The sequence below is a fragment of the Stegodyphus dumicola genome, chromosome X1 (assembly GCF_044657685.1).
Source record: "Stegodyphus dumicola isolate Sdum_Otavi_A_Nest chromosome X1, ASM4465768v1".
Classification (NCBI taxonomy): domain Eukaryota; kingdom Metazoa; phylum Arthropoda; class Arachnida; order Araneae; family Eresidae; genus Stegodyphus; species Stegodyphus dumicola.
Genome location: NC_140780.1, coordinates 36,009,913 through 36,030,276, shown reverse-complemented (window position 1 = coordinate 36,030,276; position 20,364 = coordinate 36,009,913). Strand labels below are relative to the sequence as shown.

General features: G+C 31.8%; 1 protein-coding gene and 1 long non-coding RNA gene across 10 annotated transcripts in view; one reads left to right on the top strand and one right to left on the bottom strand.

The window, feature by feature from the left end:
* The window catches only part of LOC118184298 (protein O-mannosyl-transferase TMTC2-like), a 797,990-nt gene that overhangs the window by 448,562 nt on the left and 329,064 nt on the right, over window positions 1-20,364 (bottom strand). The gene's annotated exons all lie outside the window — the stretch shown is intronic.
* Window positions 1-20,364, top strand: part of LOC118185825 (uncharacterized) — a 149,809-nt gene that overhangs the window by 89,909 nt on the left and 39,536 nt on the right. For 2 of the 7 annotated variants that reach the window (XR_015038403.1, XR_015038398.1), the window contains exon 4: window positions 19,009-19,085. The exons of 2 other annotated variants lie outside the window; for them this stretch is intronic. This is a non-coding gene — a long non-coding RNA (uncharacterized LOC118185825). Of the gene's footprint in view, window positions 1-2,235; window positions 2,448-11,171; window positions 13,227-19,008; window positions 19,086-20,364 lie in introns of those variants that run through there. 3 more of the 7 variants (XR_015038397.1, XR_004757655.2, XR_015038402.1) reach the window with 2 other exon arrangements.

Here is a 20,364-nt window from a genome sequence, read left to right as displayed (position 1 = left end):
GTGGGGAGAATCAACATCTACCACTCTTTTAGCTCGAGCGCCACTGTAGAGACATTAGGTATTTTTTGGGAGCAGGAGAGGTGAAAAATTAACAAAGCCTTCGCCGAAATTCGAACCACGGACCTCTGAAATACCGGCCCAGTGTGCAAACCACTACACCACAAAGGCTCGCCAAGAAGGTGGGAGAAGTACCTTATAAACTCATTAATCGACCGCTTGCTTTTCATACGACTAGCAATGACTAGGATGACTTCCTAACCATGTAGTGCCATTAACTTAGTTTGGCGGAACAGGTTAAGTAAAGTGACTATACAGCTCTATTTAAACTTCTGACAGGACATGACTGCTTGCGAGACCACCTCTATAGAATTGGAGTGGTAGGTTCCCCAAACTGTGTTTTGTGTGACTTTAATGACCATGATTTTTGAACATTTAAATAATTGTATTGCACATTCACAGTATGAAGGCCTTGTTAAAAAGTACCGGAGAGCCCGTGAAGTTATGGCTTAAACACTAATGTTTGGCATTTGTAAAATAAATAAATAACTTTAGAAGTAGTTGTTTAATCAGTACTGCAGGGACCATGATTAGATATATGAGTTTAATGGTATAGAAATTTCTAAACGTGTATTCAGGAAGTAAAATGTAAGCTTGGAATAATTGCTTTCCTTTTTGATTAATTTTTAACTTATGCTATGTACGTTATAAAAATAAGAATAATGACATTATGTCAGGAATAAGAGCATGTTCTCTCAGTCCAGTTATTATTGTGTTAAAACGAACGATGAAACGCATTTTAAGTGGGGGGGGGGGGACTTAGATGCCTGATGTATAATACGGTACATACAACAATTTCCCTTTTTCCCTTAATAGAATACCTGCAATACGCTAAATTCAATTTCAAAATTAACTGTGCATCGTGAATAGTCAAATTAAGAATGTATCGGACATTCGTGATATTAATTTTGAATCTTTTATATTTTCTAAAGATATGAATCATCTAATGAAACAAAGACTGTATAAGTCTTTTCGCACAAATGTAAGAAAACGTTTTAAAAAGTTCGACTTTATCAATAATTTGAGTATTGATAAACATGAGCCTGAAAAATTAATTTAATCACTTTATATAATAATTATCATGAAGTAAAATTAAATTAAACTTTTAAAAACACGGAAAATTAAATTATAAAAATGTTTTCTATCCATCCTCCAAAACGGTGAATACTAATTTACAAATGCTACATGTATGATTAAAAATTTTCGATTTATTTTTATTCTGGAATAAATACGAATTTACTTTCAATAAGAATTCAGGAAAAGGAACTACATGAAAACAGAGTCGCATCCCCTAATGTGTATGTACTTTTGAAATGTTGGTGTTGGTGTATTTAATTATGGCAAAGCACACTAGGGCTATCTGCCTAAGGGGAGGGATGCCTTCGTGGAGGACTTTCTAAGGGAAACTGGCTCGTTTCTAAGGGAAACGGTGAATACTAATTTACAAATGCTACATGTATGAGTAAAAACTTTCGATTTATTTTTATTCTGGAATAAATACGAATTTACTTTCAATAAGAATTCAGGAAAAGGAACTACATGAAAACAGAGTCGCGTCCCCTAATGTGTATGTACTTTTGAAATGTTGGTGTTGGTGTATTTAATTATGGCAAAGCACACTAGGGCTATCTGCCTAAGGGGAGGGATGCCTTCGTGGAGGACTTTCTAAGGGAAACTGGCTCGTATACACGTTACACCTAGGGAAAACCACGAAAACGCCCATGCAGCTAGCCCGTTCGCGGGATTCGAACCTCGGACCGAACTACCAGTGTTCAGCGACTTTACCGCTCGGCAGCTGGCGGGCACTTTTGAAAATGAAATATTCATAATGAAGATTTGTTTTTTGTTCCGTTCATTCCTTTTATTAAAATTTAGTACAAAATTCGAAAGAATCTTTTTAGAAGAGATAAAAGAATTTTTGCAAACAATCAGGATTACAAAATCTGGTAATGCATAATCTTTTAACTATCGCATAGTAAAAACCAATTTAATTATTTGTTTATTTGTATTAATTAATTAATTTTTGTAGTTATTTTGACTTTGAGCCCGACGATTCGGGTTATTTATAAGTTATTAAAAGATTATTAATGAAGTATATTATATAAAAGAATTATAAAAATGATTATTACCATTGTCTATTTTTATTGGTGTAATTATGTTTTAATTTTTAATACTTAGCATTTCAGGCTATAAGCTTTTGCAACCAAACTTAACAAAATAAATCATCAACAGCTTTGTTTTGGAAAATACATATCTTAATTAAAAAAAAAGCAAGAAAGAGAGAAGAAAAAGAAACTCGAAAGAAAAGGAAGACACAGCATGTGAAATGAGCTACATAAAAAAAATAATAAATAAATAAAATCTGAATGCTTTCAGATTTTACATTATTCCCAAAGGGGCGTTTTTTAACGTTTTGTGTGTTACCTTATTTATTACATATCATGTTCTTCGCACTTAAACCATAAAATTCAATTCAACAGAAATATCACAAATTAATTTTAAAATCTGCGTACCTTTAGAATTTCCGATACACAGTCTCGCGCGCTGGAGATAAAAATGTTTTCTTTTTCGTATCATGTGTTCGTATATTAATCAAAAATCCGTTAAAGTGTTACAAAATATTAAATCGATAATAAAACAAATTTCAAATAAGAATTAGGGCTTCCTGATTTCCATATTCTGTGGAAGATTACGTTATTCAAAATTTGATGGCTCTAGGTACCGTTGCTTTATCACAATGCGAGAAACATACATACATTTATGCAGATTCTACATTCTATAATTTCTTTTAATATAACATAGGGCGATAATATTTTGTGTCAACAAACTCAAAAGTGAAACCACTTAAAGTTTTCGACGCAAAATGCCAAAACGAAATTAATAGCGCTTCTGGACTAACGCCCTTTGGGCTAAAATCAATAAAATTCAATATAATTCTAAATGTAACTAATTCACCACTTTTTCCGTCTGAAGTACAATAAAACGACTAATCTGCATAGTTTTAACTTGCATATGAATCTGTAGTTTTATCTGCAAAGTTTTAACTTGCATATGAATCTGTAGTTTTAACTTGCATATGAATCTGTAGTTTTAACTTGCATATGAATCTGTAGTTTTAACTTGCATATGAATCTGTAGTTTTAACTTGCATATGAATCTGTAGTCTTATCTGCAAAGTTTTAACTTGCATATGAATCTGTAGTCTTACCTGCAAAGTTTTAGCTTGCATAGGAAAATTGAACATTTTATGCAGCATTTAATATTGTAAGTTCCATATTTCAACTGCATACTTAAATTCTTTATTCAAAAATATTTTTCTCATTTTCGGTTTCCTAATAGTAATGAAGATATCTAGAAATGTAATGCTTTCCTAACTCTATTCCAAAATTATATTTAAACGAAAAAAATAATATTTTTACAGCAAGCGTACACTCTCATAACTGCATTGTTATAATTAAATTTAGAAAACCTTTCCTTCCGCCTAAAAAAAAAAATAAATAAATAAGCGAAATAAAATAAAATAAAAAGCTAGAATAGGAGTAGGTTGAAAGAAAAAAAAAAGCCAACTTGTGGTAAAGGAATAAAGAAAAACTTCCGAAAGATGGCGTTGACATGCATTCATATCCAGTTTCGATAATTATTATACCTGCAAAACAGTCTTTGAGACCCGAGGGCTAGAATGGGCAGACCAGTACAAGTAATGGACACAAATTACATGGCTATGAGGGCCGAGGTCTATAATGATAGGCCTTTCCAACTAAAAGACAGGCGACGCAATGGTTCAGCCGTGGCACAGGAATTGAATGTGCCTCCAAGCGACAAGGGATCAGAGTCTTCCTTTTTAACTTCACCCGCGGGGAGTTTTTTTACAGAGGGGGATTTTTTCCCCTCAAGCACGCACTCGCTTTACGTGCACATTTGGGGAGTTCCTTACATTCAAGGTGAGCTCCTCGATTTTACTAAAATATCGCTTAACTCTGAATTTACTTTCTGTTAAAGTTATTAAAGGAGGGGGAATTTTTTTTTTTCGCTCAAGCGAAAGGAATTAATGACTATAGATCAAAGCAAAGAGCATAGCTTGGTATGTAGCAAGTAAAATATAAATGCTTCATGTAGAATTAAAAGAACAAACGTCATACATGATTGAGGGACTCCTTTTACCGTTTATGCATATACTCATAAATACCTTTTATCTAGAGCAGTTACATAATATCTAATTATTTACCTCTAAATAGATTTTAATTTAATAAGATTAGAAATAACTATTATGCCAAAGCACATCAAGGCTAGTTCTTTGGGGAAATGTTCTTCACGGGATATTTTCAGGGTATTAATCCCTAATATTATGACAACGCTGTGAGCCATGAAGGCCAATGTATAGACATTTTGGCATTGAAAAGCGAATATTGAACGAAATTCAGGATATCTAATCATTTTACTTTTTCAGGAAAAGTGGACTTCAGAAAACCGAAGAAGGTATCCTTACAGTTAAAAAGGACTTCTCGGTTTTCAGAAAAAATGAAACAGATGTTACAAAAGTAAAAAAATCTATGAATTCTTTCGTCAATTAGAATATTACTTATAAGAAGGAGGAGCCATTCGTTAAGCAAAATAAGACATTTATATCAGGTTATGACACATATGCCTCCAAGAACCGTGACAGATACAAATGTCTGTACCCATTATTTTGTGAGTTTGATACAAACGTTTGTCTTTTTTTCTTGTGGTCGAACAAGCTAGCTTTCCGTAATTTTACGAGAATAAATGAGTAAATGACTACAAAACAACTTTTCTCAGAAAGTATTCAGTGAAAGACCCGTTTCTAAAGTATACAGGCTTGTCGTAGAGTAAATATAACCTACCTTCCTTTGCAATGCCTATGAACGCATAACACAAATAAGTATATTATGCGTATAAATACTATATGATTTGTGTTGCTTATACTCTGTCTTGTACATACATAAGGCCTTGAGTACAGGTTTTTATATTATATTAAATCAAACAAATTGAAGAATAGCTGAAGCGAATAAAATTAGGAGATGCAGGTGGGTGATAATATTTTTTCGAGGGCAATAGGTAAAATAGCATATACAAAAATAATGAATGTTTTATAATTTTTTGTTAGTTTCTTTGAAAAAATTTGAAATGTAAAATTATATTTCTTAAAAGGTTTTATTTTTAAATTAAGCTATATATTCTCGAACTTATCTGATGATCTGAATGTGCTCAGTTATTTATAATGCGTAAAATAAAGGAGGATGAAAACGTAACAAACCATTCACCGCGATGAACTACAAAGAATGCAGAAGCTCTGAAAAAGAAAATGCATTTTCTTAGAGCTTTTGCTTTTGGAAAACAGCTGCTACGATTACTGCTGACCATAAATCAAAAAGGAAAAGGTTTTGCAGTAGCTTAGAATCCAAGAAAAATAATGGTTGCTCATGCGAACCATAAAACTATTTTTTTAATTCTTTCCCGTAGACACAATATTCCCTCAGAAGTTGTCTCACCAGGTGCAAAATATGCAGCAATATTATAATGCTGCCGAAGCAGTTTCTCTACCGAAACTTTTCTATGCATTTTTTGGAATTTATATTCGTAATAAGTTACATAAATAAAAAATACTCGTTGCAAGAGGAAATAAAAATTCCCTAAAATGCGCTATAAAATCCAAGGTATGAAATATTAAAGATAATAGTGTATTCTATAATGGCTCGTAGTATACGGTTATGGTTATGGCTAACTCTCCAGTCATAATAATAACCTATTTACTTTATCTGCTTTGCCACTGCCAGAAAGTTATTTTCCTAATTTGGGGGCTGAAGACCTTTATAATTTGAGGTTAAAGCTACTGATGACAAACAGAAAAGAAAAATTCAGCAGTCAAAAGCATTTATTATGAAATACTAATCAAAATATGTTATAAAATGTGTTGCCCGGACACCAAAAAAATGAAAAAGAAACTTCGCCACTTCAAAAACACAATTTTGAGAAATGTCTTTTAAATTTTTTATACTACTCTTAATAGAGAAAGAAACATTTTTTTCTTATTTACAAAGCTGCCTTGCAAAAATGTAAATAATAAGGTACATAAAAAACAAACAGTGCGTTTAATAAGAGAAAGAAAGATTTTTCAAAATGCAAAGAAGTAAAACACGGCGCTTTGATTAAATGAGCACGGAAGAAGTATTTTAGCATCCTCAGGCATAGGAAGCTTATTCAAAGGAGAAAGATACTGAGATTATTCAGAATCAAGTGATGTACTTAAAAGTGTAAGTTAGTTTGCAGGGGAGTTGTTGATATTTAAAAGCTATATATTACAGACGTTTATCATATTTTGCAGAGCACACAAACATTTAATCAAAAAAATCTACATTAATATTACATTATTTAATAGACATTTAGCAGACTTAAGGGGATTCATACACCTTAAAAACCATAAGATCTTCGAATATGTGACTGTTGCAAGAATTGGGATAACTTACTTATTTTAAAAGCAATCACTTTTAACATTTTACAGCTGACTACATAATATAGCTGCTTTCTGAAATAATAATTAGAAAGTTTGTGTTGCCACAAATATTTTTGTAATTTAATCCGCTTTGTGACAAAATGTTTCGTCATGGTTCCACCTTGGGCGCAAAGTTTAAAACATTCTTTTGCATAATTTAATTCCATATTTAATATATAGCTTTTATAATGTTTGGAACCTACTGTGAACCAAAAATTCTAAGAATTTCATGTTCAATTTTCTTTTATTTGAAGTTGAGTTTATAAAATGCATTTTATTAAAAAAAATCTGTAATGTTTTCGTGCATAAATTTTTTTAATATTAAAATATTCATCAGATTTTTGATTCAGTTAGAAAATAGTGTCCATATAAAGAATTCCACCAGATTTCAAGTATGTACCATTAGGCATTTTTAAAATATCATGCGCGCAAGGTGGAAACATGACGAAAAATTTTGCCCCAAAGCCGATTAAATTACAAAAATATTTGTGGCAACACAAACTTTCTGGTTACTAGTTCCCAAAACAACTATGTTATGTAATCAGCTGTAGAATGTTAGAAGTAATTGCTTTTAAAATAAATAAAATATCCCAATTCTTGCAACAGTCACATATTCGAAGATCATAAGGAGTTTAAGGTGTATGAGCCCCCTTTATAGCACGTATATTATTCACGAGATGGGGAGGAGGAAAATCATTCATTCTGGTACTTATTTTTAAGTATTATAGCAACTTATTTTAAAATGTACACACAATATACACATTTTCTTAACCAAGGAAAATAAAAACTTAAATCATTCCCTTTAGAAAAATATGAAAGACGGAAATTTATATTTTAAGGTGGAAAAAAGCTTTTTTAAAAAAGAAGAACGTAAATCTGTGTAACAGATACAGTTTAAGATCTTGATTGGGATCTGAAAGTGAAGTTTGCACGCATCATGAATTGTTAATTATTTCGGATGCTTTCATTCACAAATTAAATAAATAACAATCATATTTCCCATGTCTTTGATGGTAATTAGGCACATATTACATACTTTCAGATATAAATATTCAATTATTGTCTTTTCAGCTTTTTTACATGTTACAGATGAATCACTCTAAAAGGCTTTTGAAATTTTAAAAAAAAAAGTGATTGAATTTAACATAAATCGCTAAAAGGCTCTTGTAATATAAAAAAAGTGATTGAATTTATAAAAAAAGTTCCCCTTTATTTCTAAAAAAATGTAGAGGGAGTCAAAAAATACAAGTTCATTAGCATTTCTTCTAAAATGTACTAAACCTCATACAAATATTAATACCTATTCCCGCCAGCCCTAGGGTAGAATAATACTTAACATCCTCAAAAAGTGCAGATATTTTTGTGCACTGTACAAATAATGAAGGTAAAAGGATTGGTTCAAACTTTACATTATTAAGAATTCACATTTTTAAAGAGTTATTTAAATGTATCACCTGAACGGCATTCAATTTATAAAAAGATATATTTGATTCCACCTCAGCATAAGCATTACATTACCCAATTACAGAATCAAATTGATATTTGATTCTTATTTTTATGACCTTCAAATGTCAGTTTGCAATCACGGTAGATTCCAACAAATATTTTGATACTACCTCTGTTAAGCTGGAGGATAAAAATGGATGCAGAAAAGACAAGCCAATAATGAGTGAAAAAACTCTTTATTTAGAGAATAAAGAATTTACGTATTTTAAAATCTAGAATAGATGTACACTTTCATTTTCACAACAAGTCCTCAAAATTGACCAATCAACGTAAAGCAGACTTCACAACGGCGATGCACTGACTGTTGAACTCTTTCAAAAATATCCTGCACGTTGCGGACTTTTGCAGATACTTGCGGCGAGATTCGCGTTACCGTCAATACACGTCTCGTAGACCACGGCTTTCAGGGTCCTTCACAAGAACAAATCCAGGCTAGAAAAATCGGGGATTGTGGAGACCATGAGACGGGTTCTGCACGTCCAATTCACTGATGCGCAAACGTATTGTTCAAGTAATCTAGTACGACACGGCAAAATGAGCTGCAACCATATCATGCTAGAGCCATCACCCTAGAGTCATCACATTGCACTCCAAACAGAACATTGCTGAGTAATAGTGGCAGTAACTCCTCCAGAAAAATGCGATATTTTCGACCCTCCAGTATTTCAACCATGCAAATAATACTCACCCATACATTCACGGAAAACCGTCATTGGGCAGCATGTAGCTGCATACTTCATGGGCTGCTGTGGCTCCATACATGAGCATTGGGTTGACTGAAGATCCTTTCATGACAGAAAATGGCTTCATCCGAGAAGAGAATGCAAGATGAAAATGACGGATTCTGGTTGCATTTGTCTAGGTACCAGCAATTCCACTCGTCGATGACAATCCTCAGTCTGCAATGACCCGCTGCAACTGGTATGGATGTAAACTCTCCCTGCATAATGTGTGTCATACATGGGATAGAGATGCTACAATATCACGGGCAATGGTTCGAATGCTTCTTCTAGGAACTTCTTCCACTCAACGCAATATCTCGTCTTCTTTCGTGGCCATCCTATGCTATGCTTGCTCTTACAGAATGACCCGTATTCAAACAAGTTACTGTGCAAATTCCTTAACATTCGGTAATTAGGTGCACGTCTATTCAGATACCGTTCGGCATACGACCATGCCACAGCCCTTCCGTTACAGTGAACTTCACCATATACAATGTGCATATCCGCCATACCCGTGTTCGTAAACTGTTCCCCACTCTCCGTACGCTATCAAAACTTTAAATGGATAAAGCTGCATTCCAGCTACAGCGAACAGCACCCTTAAGCAGATAACCAGTGCCCCCACACTTTCAAAACTGTAGGTGGTAAGAACCAGGCAATTAGCCAGAAACTTTTCATTACTGAGCAATTTCATTACTGAGAATGTCATGATCTATTTTGAGCTTCTGATCTTTAAATAATTTGAGATCACAATGTATTCATAATTTTCTCCTCTGGGGGTGGCTGTCCACGAGTTTCTTGCGACAGCCCCCAAATACCTTATCTCTTTAGGACTACATTTTTAATCGTTAGGATGACATTTGCTATGGGATTTTAAGTCATTTGGATATATGCTACTTCTCCTAGAAATTTGATTCTCTAGTTTTGATTCAAACTGTACAAAATAAAAGGTGTCTGACCACTTTGATGAGGAAAAGAAGCAAAATCAATATATCTAATATTTTTATATACTTTCAGACTCTACCTGGCCACCGAATTCATATTCTGTTAGACAGAATGGTCATGTCTGACTGTTTTTATTGTCCTATCAAGGTCTAATATACTTTTTATTATTTTTAATTCGCTGAAATCTCTTTCATGGCAATGTTACAACAAGCAATGTTAAAAGTATTTTTAACACTGTTTCCAAATTCACATACGATTAAGATAAACTGTATATATGAATTATTTTTAAATGATCTCAGGTTATAGATGGTTTAATACCTGAAATTAGTGAAGAAAGCGTGTGTTCAAAAACTAGTTATATTTCTTATTCAGTTTCTGCAGCATTTATATGACAAACGGCCAACCCGTGACACAGCGGAGTTTTAATAGAGGCATTCGAAGGCATATTGAAATATTAGAAGATTTGATAAAATATATATATATATATTGTCTGTATCAGCGCCCGCCGTCGATAGATAAACACGTTAGAATAAATATAATAGTTTAATTTTTCTGCAAGATGTTAATTGCTACCCAACTGAAATCCAAATCGAAATTATTGACCTACAGCAGCATACTACACTGAAAAGCAAATGTAAGGAACTTATTTCAGTTGAAGTGATCCAAATTATAAATTTTGGAAATTTGTATCAACAAGAAATCTAATTGCATTTGAAATGATTTATTAACAGTTACTATATAATTATAATTACTTTAGTAATGAGTATGATTCTTTTAGAATGACATCGAAAAAGAAGTGGGTATTACCTATAAACAAAAATTTTGTGTTTGTCTTTCGTCATTCTAAATATATTCAGCGAAGCAAGGTGAAATACCTAAGATGAAAATTTTTTAAGTATAATATTCTATATATTGCTGTTTTCTACCTTTCTACCGATTATATACAATTACGTAATTCCAAATTCGTATAACAAAGCTAATTTATAATAATGCTCAAATAAGATGCATCCTCTTAAATAACTACAAAAGTTACACTCTAAAACTGATAATTTTAATCTATTATATATATCGGGGGAGAGGGGAGGAATCTTGCATAAATTTTCTCTCATGCCTTTACTCAAAGTATAATAATAAACGTAGATTTATTATGATAGCTGATAATCAGATAACTTTTGATTCTCGTGGAAGATTTAATAGACATAATTAATGCCGTAATAAATTCTGAAAAAATTTAACCTGTGTATTGTCTTTATTAAGACGTAGTGGAGCATAAAATACACTTAAGGGTTTAGTAAGACTTAACGCGCAAGCCGAGACAGATTTTGGTCATGACATTAACGGTGCGGGCCGGTTTTTAATCGTTTTTTTATTTCGGATTTTATTTTTCTATCCTCTTTCATATTTTTTTAATCTATTTTATCCTCTTTTAGCTGTCACCGTGTTGAGGGGATCTTTTGTTATGTTTCCACCCGAGCAGCTTGATGGCCACGCCCCTGAAATATGACGTCACACCATCATATTGCTCACAGCGGGAATCGCAGAATACAACCTGAAATTCGTGTAAGTGAAATCAAGAAAAGGGAAGGCGGAACAAAATAAAATGTACCAAATAAAAAATAAATTAAAAAAAAAAAATTCTCGAAAAGATTACCTTGCGCAGGAACTTAACAGGCGTAGAGATTTATATTACCGGATATGTGTATTTGGAAAATGAGATTTCGTACACATGTACAGAAAGAGTTATGAAGTTAGAAGAGATACTCCAGATCTGTGTATGATTTATGCGTTACTCCTGGCAACGTCTTTTCTCACTGAGCTATTCGCAAACTAGTATCAATAATAGCGGCTGTTATAGAATCTATTCTAGTTCAAATCTCCTAATGAGATCCAGGTATTAAATTTTAACAGCTTTGGTGAAAGTGAAAACTTTACAGGATTCGAGGTTAGAGGTGAAATCTGAGAAATAATGAAACACATATTAAGAACTGAGAATAAAGTAAAATGTTTAATAAAGCAATTTTACAAACAGACTATTGAAAAGCAAGTTTGAAAATGATTGGCATATTCAGAAGTAACAGCATTGCCTCAAATATTCCGGGTCCAGTACTTCTAAATTTTTAAAACACATCATAATTCCAACTGGCGTGCATTGCAGCTCTAAGTAAGAGGAAATACGGCACTTCGTTACATGAAATTAAGCAAAAATTTAAGCAGAATATTCTTTAATCTCATAGCATTTCACTTTAACAATAAATAAGACGTGAAAACTGATACTACCTTCTGAATGCATGCCAGCATTTTTCGGAGAAGCGACACGATGGAATGAAAGTTGAGACATTTAAAGAAAGAAAGAACCTCTGCATCTAAAGAAAGAAAGAACACTATTTCGAAGAATCAAATAAACTGTTGCCTCCGCCCACATGTCAATATCTTACTATCCAGCGTTACAATATATTTGCGAATATCGCTCTAAAGTTGCACGGGGAATGATGATTTACGCCAATATAATGTTTTCATGTGCTGTTCAATGACGCATTATCTCGTTCATACACTAATATTAAATATCCTAAATATCATAATGTACTAATTATAATAGCATACTGAGCATCATAACACAATAAATTTACGAAATATATTTCGTATTTTTTTCAACAAAAACTTCTACAAGTACCCTAAACATTACTCTAAAACTATTTCCCTCTATTATACTGGAAAGCAACGTCTCTTGACTTAAAATAAATGGCTCTAGTGTAGAATTGGATGCCCCTTCGATTGGCGACAAATTTCGTTCAGTTTTGGTGATGAAACCCCATTTCTGGTTACCATGATAGTTTTAACTTGGTTTTAGCTTCCTGATTTTATTAAGTGAAAATAGGTCAGTGTGTGCATGGACAAAGTCAAAGCAGTCCGCAATGCTGAGTTTGTGCCATTCTCTGATTTTTTTTTAAGTGAAAATAGCACATGTCGATGTGTACATTAATACCGAGTATGTGCAATTATTTGACTTCTTATTTTGGTTTTGTGCAGCGTCCATCTTGAAACTATGCCTTCCTGGCGACGATCTTGGCGTCAAAAGAGAATCGCCAAAAACCAAAGAGTACCCAATTGTAAACTTTTACCAAGTAAATTAACAAGAAAACGATCCATTTGAATCTAGGAAAGTATCTTCAGCAGTAGTTGTAGCTCGAATCATCATTATTGAAGTTAAATATTTTTAGATGTTGTCTCATAGCACTGCATGAAGCATAAGCGATATATTTTTAGGGCTCGAAATAGTACAGGAAAACAAAATAAAAATCAGATTTATTTACACCCTGCTATATATACGGATATAGTATATATTTGTGTGCATGTGTATACATATATGCATCTGCATATGAAATTGTGTGTCTGTATGCAGAATAATTCAACTTTAATTAAGTACTAAAACTTTATTATGTGATAAACTATTTTTACCTTAATATGCTTAATTTTTGTTTTTTTTAATTTCGTGTGCACTCATTAAGATCAATAAATTATGAATTGGAAACATAATGATGAAACAAGACTATAACAAAAGAATTTTTTATGTAATGAAAAAACAGTATTGCCATAAAATTAAAAAGCTACTTAAAGAGAAATGCTTCAGAGATTTTAACACGAAATGTTTGCGAGCTAGTGCTTTTTAAATAGTGGACACAGTGCTTAAGTTAGTGACAAATTATAGATTCAATAATTGCACACGAAACTTGCAAAATATAAGCATGTGAGGAGCTCTGTTACGATTAACCCATCATTTTTAGGGTCAAGGATGCAGATGCATAGCATCCTCGTACAGTATGAAGGCATTTATAAATTAGAAAATGTTCGTAACATTGCGTGGACTTCATCAGATACGGAATGCAATCCTTCTTCTTGGAGTTTCTCTATCTTTCTTTCTCCAGCATAAGCTGCATATTCAAAAACATTTGTCTTTTTTCTCGCGAAAAGTACACGTTACCAATAAAAATAAAGTTACGATGCACTATTTTTCTATAAAAATTAAATTCTTATCACAGCTGTAAACTGAAAGGCACATGGGAAAGTAAGTGCAAAGACACGAAATTAAATTGTTAATTAATAACAATCCATCCTTTAACCTTCCAGCACGCGAGCTTGGCAATTTTACGTGAGCACGCACGCGTCGTATTTTTTACGACATCCGTTATTTTACCGTTTTTGGCACGAAAAACGACAGAAATGTGTGGATATTGATAATAAATTTGTTAAGAAATAAAATATTAATCTTATTATTGCAAAATACAAATGATACCGTATTCAAATATAAGTAAATTATTTTTAAGTTCTTAAATTAGTGAGATGGAAATGCAATGATGTACTTCATTACAGAAAATTTTTAATTTATTATTTAACACTTATATTTTAAAATCGAAGCTAATTTTAATATTCATCAAAGGCAAGTATAGACAAATAAAAAAAGAAAACACACTCACCTTGGTAGGGAAAAAAGTAAGTTTTAGCATTACTTACTTCTGCAAGAAAATTTACTTCTTACTGGTTACAAAAACGCGCTTTAAACTAACATTAATATTTTTAGTTACTTCTAAAAAATAGAAATAAAAGAAAATAAGGAAAGGGAAATTGCTATTGTTCTCCCATCCAAAGGTTTCCTTGTCTTTCTTTTCTTCATCAGATAATTCTTGAAGAATGCGAGCAAAATCAGCTGGTTGCACATATTTGTTTGCCATGAAAACCGATATAAAAATTGCAGAGCCAAATGTATACAAATTAAAATAATACACGGCAATTAATAACACAAAATTACAAAATATTTGAGAAAAAAATATTTTCCGAATTTTCACCCACGACCACGCGCGTGTCGTAACATTTACGAAAAAGCTGCCACGTAGCACAAAAGTCTAGTTAAAAAAATTCAAATGACTTCCTTTTGGCACATTCCATGATGTGGAGAAGGGTAGAAAGGAGGAATAGAAATGATCTTCAGACGTCTCAGCTTCGATATGCGAAAAATGTGCATTAAAAACAGAATATGTCGTAAATTTTGCGCATATGCGCGTGCTGGAAGGTTAGTTAGAATTAGTGGACAAAATACAAACACTACTGTCAATAGTTGTTATCTGATTTTGCATCTAACTCACCAATAACAAAACATACGTCTTTCTCTAAGAATATGGAATATTATCGATATACCAGTCGATCAATTTGCGTCTTGCGTTCTCAACCGCAAACTGATTCCTTAACACCCCCACTACCCAACAGCAGTAATTCTTGGTCTCTTTAACACTCTTAACACTCTTTAATTATGATATTAAAGTACAATCCAGTCACGAATGTTCGTGTACAAGTTTATTTCTCAAAAACCTTTGATTCATTTGCTTATTTTACTCTGAATGCCTGCTTTTTTACTAGTTTTATCTAAAGCAATTCCACTTAAAATTTCATACGTCAAAAGAAAATTTGAATGAAGTGATAGTTCAGTTTGTAATCTCTTAACTTTAATTTAAAACTAACTCCTTCTTATATATGCCATATGAGTCTACTTTAATGAACACAGGAACGCTGTTTACTTAATGTTACTGGCATAGTAATATCGTCTTTATGTAAGCTTTAAACTCGAATAAAGAAAAGAAAAATATTAAATCTTTTATATTCAGTCAAATGTGATGCAGTCGAATAGAGATATGCTGAACAATGTCTCTCATTTAAATTTTCGACTAAAATATAAAAAATGTCTCCAACAGACTCGGAAGTCGATTAAATGCAGTTATTTCAGGGCATAACTTTTTATCATGTTTTTCACTGAAAACACTTCTTGTAGTACAAAGTTGATTAATGTCCTGACTTTAATTTTGTCAGCTGAATAGTTTGGCTATACGAAACTTTCTTGATATTACCCAAGTGTAACGCAGAGTCATATTCACTTAGAAACACTTCCATGAAGGCCGGTAAGCCTCATACGCTTATTCGTAGTAAATTACCGAGGAGTATCATGGGATTTAACACGTCTAATACCTTATTTCTTAACAATAACGTGCATTTTTAAATGGTATCTCTAGAGGTATGTACATTAAAACGCATTTGTATTAATATTTTCGCAGAAGTTTTGCTGTCAAACTCGCATTTGCCTCCTTTCTGCTAACTCTTTGTAATACTGTCACAGTGTGCATACTAGAGCGATTTTCTTCTTTTTATTCCTGTGAATTACTCAAATTTAATTTACTATACGACAACTTAAAAATAATTTTTACCTTGCAAATTTTGTCTCATACAGAGTTGCCTGATTTTAAAACTTCGCCTTCTGGGAGGAATTTTTAAAGGAAATGGATTACCCTTTCTTTAAAATTGAGAAAGACCTCGTTAATGCTCAGCCAAAGAGTCCATTCCAAAGAATGAAATTAGTAGTTTTCAGCTCATTTCACAAATCAGCCAGTGTTGCTTTTAAACTGACAGGGACTGTATCAAGCAGAACGGGAAGGGAAAACGAACTTATATTTCAGTTTAATATTTAAAGCTAATGATAATTTAATATTAAACTAAATTTTCAAATTCAGCTGCCCTATATACGACTAAGGCTATGATAATTTGAATGCATCAGTTTCAAAGCCATTCATTACAAGGATATACTACATCCAGGTGACACGTTTAACAGCTATCATCCAGAATCTGAATAAATTCTCTTTGGCAAATGTGTAGTGTACACCAAATATCCAACAAAAATGTTTGATATATGCAACAAGACATCAACTATCTAACAAAAACGTTGGATATTTTGTCTTCTTTGAATAATCCTTTTTATTCTTAAGAAGCAACTAGATGTTCCACTCAGTTTAGAAACTTTAAAAAATCAGCTAAATGCATATAAATTAAGTTAGTTAAACTTCAATTAAATGCACATAAAATTTTAGATAACCTCTTAGTTAAATATGATTTGAATGCCTATAAATATTTTTAGATTCTAGTAATTAACGTACAAAAAGAAAAGAGAAAATCTTATTGACATCAACATTAATTCTTATAATGACTGAAGCTCACTCTTCTGATCTGTTCATTATATTAATTCTTGCAAGGAAAAGCCCATTTCATAATAAAACATTTTTTACTTTTCAATGCAATGTATATGGGCATTAAATGCATTTCTAAAGCACTTTCTACCTATGCGCATATATTACTTACTTTGCAGAAGATATTGCACAAATTTCAACTATTTGATTGAGCATTGCAGGTTTTGGTTTCTTGCCCTCTTTTCATCTATTTATTGTTGTTTTCTTTCCCTCTTCACATATGATAAAAATGATTTCTATGCTCTCGAACGAGAAATACCGCCTCAGCAAGGAGTATTATTTGGAAAATTAATCTATAACTTGGCCAAAAAAAGTCACAATTCAATTTCTCTTATGTTTCTGGGATGTAGGAACGCAATTGCGTAAACTCACTTATCTGAAAAAAAGATAGCACACTATCGTGTATCTAATATTCATATATATATATATATATATATTCCATCGAAGCAGTTCTGCTTCTGGTCTTTGTACTGTTGTTCAAATCAAAATACGATACATAAATCTATGTTGATAAGAACACGAAAATGAAGTAAGTTGATTCAGAAAGTTTAAATTTCATTGCTATTTAGTTGTAAAGTTTCCACATTTATCAGGTTTTAGATCAAGCTGAAAATTGAATTTAAACTTCAAATTATGAAGATAATTTCTTACAGAAATTGGCAATTTGAGTTTTAATTTTGGACCGGGATGGGAAAAAAAAAGAGCGATCGAATAAAACCTGAATGAAATTACAAAACTAAAATGATGCTTTTCCAGGTTCTGCAGCAAATCTTACATAGATTGTTTTTTTTTCTTTCTTTGAAATTCTAACATTCACAATTTGAATGAATTTCTATTAGATAATAAAAGGGAAGTTTAAAACCGAAATAATTATTCAATGTTAAACATTGTTTTTCTATGAATTGCTACTCATCTTTAGTTGAATTTTGGATTTAAAATGAGTTTTAAGAACTTTTGGGCCAGTTTCTGTTCTAGATTTCATTTCCAAAATTTAATAATTTTTCGAAGAACTCAAAAATTTTAAAACTTTGAACTTAAGAACGAGAAATTGATCAAACTGTGAATATATGTATAGTATACTAGTTTCAAAATCGTATTTTGAGAACCACGTTCTTAATAAATATAAAATAATAAAAAGAGCTATAAATATCATAATATAGTGTCACATACTAAAATTTATTATAAATCTCAATATATTTGGAATTTTTAATTTTTTCAGTTCCTAAATTCTAAGAATGTAATTTCCTTAATTAATGCAATATATACAAAGTGACTTCTAAACTCACAGTGTTTTATTCACACTATACAACTCACAAACAGTTTACTGTACCATTGCGAATTATATAAGCCAAAAGATGTGTTGGCTTGTGCTAATTTCCGTACCCTCCCCCTCCCAGCGCAAAAATCTTTTCTGTTTTTTTATTTTAATTAATTAATTTATTTTTTAAGTACTAGATTTACTATTAGTCTCAAGCTTTACGTTTCGTACGTATCGCTTTTAAATGCTGTCACCAAATATTATTGGTAAGTATTAGTTAAAAAAAAAATATTTAGTGAATAAATGACAGTATACGGCAACACAAATAAAAAGTTATTGCCACCAAATGTTATCTCTATGTATTATGTTTACATAAATAATATTTATTTTTAAAGAAATAATATAGCGAATATAATAAAAGTATGGTAACACAAATAAAAGGACATTGCCAACCAATGTTATTGCCATATTCAAAGAAATAGTACAGCGAATATAAAAACTGCACGACAACATTTAATACGCTATCAGGAATTCTCAAGATATCCAATATAAAATATTTTTTACTTTCCCGTCACGTTTTGCAATATGACGAAGAATGAGACACTTAATTCTGATTTTAAATTTAATCTGTCAGTTATTGGTTTTATTAACAAACTAAGCGATTTAAAAGCAATAAACCCAGCGCTAGTCTTAATTTCTCTCTCTCTCTTTTTTTAACTCTAAACTAAAATCCATACATCTTTTTGCGCTTACTACTGAATAATTCCCCATGGTAGAATTCGACATCAAAATATTAAAATTACATATTAACATTATGCAGATGAAATCCACTGAATTTACTGCATGTAATTTGTGCTACATCCAAGAATTTCTGTTGAACTAATAATAATAAACTGTTGAAACTAAGCATGCAGTTCATACGTATGATTTCATTTTCTATTCTGACAGATGACAAAGATGGAGTAGAAAACAAGCCTTCCTTATTCTAAATCTGTAAACTACATATATAAAGCCTTCCAATATGTGTAAGTATATATCGCTTTAATTAATTTAAACTAACACTCCGAAGATGGAAAAAAAAAATTACTTTAGCTGCATTTCCGTCTGCAGCTGAAGAAGTGGGTTCGATTAATCTTCGAAACTACGGTCCTGAAAATTTGCGCAACTTACGCTTATCTTTGCTGTTATAATATCTTTAACATATATTGCTTTTTAATACATATTATTCATTTATATTCATATATTACTGTGTAATGAAAAATATTGTATAGCATTAAATGAGTTAAAGTTTATTTGAAAACTTAAAATAATGAAAACGTGCTTATAAAAAAGAGCGGCTTAAATGTTCAGATTTTAGATTTTGAAATTTACATTTTCGAATGCATAAAAGTCCCAATGACGGGTTACATTTTATGGAACCTTACTATAAACGAACGCTAGCATTATTTATTAAAAAAATTTGCTTTCATTCAAAACAAAACTGAACTAAAATTGTATCAAAATACAAAGCAGTTAGTACAAAGGTTCTTATGACAACGGAAGAGTTTTAAACTATTTTTCAAATGTTTTATACATAAATCTTATTTTCAAGTTTACAAATGTTCTTCGAAATTGTTGAGTTAAAAATTATACAGAAACTATTAGAATTACTTCTTAACAGAATTTATATTCATTTGTGTCGTATTTTAGAAGTTCCCTCAACCATGTCTACGAAATTGAGAGAAATTTAGTACTTGACGTTTGCAAAGTAAACGTATTAGAGATGGAATTGAAGTTTGTTAAACCACAACTCAGACGACCAATGAATTTGGTAAAATATAATTAGATTGCCTTTTTGTCAAATCGAAATTTTAATCATTTTTAAAACATATCTTTAAATTAGTATTTATGATTTTGTAATTTTTAATTCATACGAAGTGCACGGATTTCGAACACCGAATGTACGAAATGTGGAAAATGTGACTCACATTCTAGTCTAAAAGCAGTCACAATATATGGGCACACAAAACCCAAAACAACTTTGAGAAACATGCAACAGGGAGCAATTTTAAATTTCAGATATTATTTAAAGTCGCATTCCGGGTTCAGTTTCAGTTTGAACAAACCTCTAAGGACATTAGACTTCCTCACCGTACATGATTAGGCAAGTATCTCGGGAGAGGAAAATCGACCAATCATAGATTGATAAATATTTTTTTCTCCGAAGATAGATTATTCATTTCTATGAGAAGAAAACCCAGCAATTAAATTTGAAGGAAAAACGTATAAATCATCTCTACCGCTCTCCTGCAGATACCTGGAACG